The following is a 1364-nucleotide window of genomic DNA, read 5'->3' as shown; positions in this document are numbered from 1 at the left end:
CACGGCTGGGATATCATGTCTTTCCAGGTACCGTCATGTTTTTGTTTTGGATTGGACGAGGGGGATTTTGTCTTTGATGGAAGGTCCAGCGCCAACTGGCTCGGCTGTTGAGCTAGGACTTGGAGATGAAGAAAAAGAGAATGATCACACCTCCAACTTAGAAGAGTATCTACAGTCAAGGGCCTAAGAAATCCAATCCTTGAGGCCCACCATCACCAAGACTCACCCCAAGTCCCCCTCCCGTTGGAAACCCTATCCAAATTTCTCCAATGTCACCTACCAATTCCCCTTCCCATCGTGCCCCCCAACAAGGCAACATTTCTCCCATCTTGACATGCAGCCCAATCCTTCCCACCGTCATAACCCCCCGGCCCCGCTGCAACCTGTGGAGTCACATTGATACCAAAAAAATGGTAAAAGAGAAAAGAAACTGGGGCCACCCGGGGATTGAACCCGGGACCTCTCGCAAGCTTTCCTCTGAAAGGAAGATTGACTTTGTAAACATCAGGGTGAACCCTAAGCGAGAATCATACCACTAGACCAGCGGCCCTTTTTCTGTGCTGTGATACCACCACGCCAATATGGGGCATAAGAGAGGACCACCACCCCGTGCACAACACAACAGAGGTTCTGAGCATGGGACATCAATGATACATAAGAGAAAGAGATCATCATAAAAGAGACAGGTAAAAAAAAAAAAAGAAAAAAATTATTTTTTTTTTAAAAAAAAAAGGAAAGAACTCGGTTGTCCACCGGGGGCGTTATTTTGACAGCCATCTCTGAGCTTCGATGGATGATAGTAAATGCTTAGAGAACAGACAACAGAAGCTCAGGGGTTTGCTTGTACTCAAAGTTCAGACAAAAGATACCGAAAGCTTTAGATGGGTGATGTACCTAGACAGTTTGGACCAGATGTAAAAGTATTTTCGGTTGGCAAGATTCGCACCACATCATCCAAGCTCAAATACCTAGTTGCTGAGGGATGTCCAGAAATCAGATACCCTTCTGCTGATTACCATTTATCACCACCAATGCCATCTTTCTACATGCAGCTCTTCCGAATACAAACATTACCACAAACAATAAACACCCAACTCCCAGATATTACACATATCCCACAGCCCCTATCCAACCTCCAAACATCACACCCACCGCTTCACATCTCCCACAAGCCCACTCCTCTCCTTCACCGTCCACCTCCTCCCCTCCTCCACCTTCTCCTGCCTCGCAACCTCATCCTTTTGAGGCAACACCTCTCCACCACTACCACCACCACTAACAATCCTCCTAACTTTTACTTTCTCCATCTCTTTCCCCTTTTCTTTCCCCTCCCCCTCCTCTTTCCTCCCCCCCTCCTCTCCCTC

General features: G+C 47.4%; 1 annotated feature.

Annotated features, from left to right (window-relative positions):
• Positions 1–432: 432 nt before the first annotated feature.
• Positions 433–550, bottom strand: a tRNA (tRNA-Pro).
• Between the last annotated feature and the right edge of the window lie 814 nt (positions 551–1364).

Source organism: Podospora anserina, chromosome 2 (assembly GCF_000226545.1).
Source record: "Podospora anserina S mat+ genomic DNA chromosome 2, supercontig 2".
NCBI lineage: Eukaryota > Fungi > Ascomycota > Sordariomycetes > Sordariales > Podosporaceae > Podospora > Podospora anserina.
Note: the sequence above shows the minus strand (reverse complement) of the source record. Positions and strands in the feature narration are given on the sequence as shown.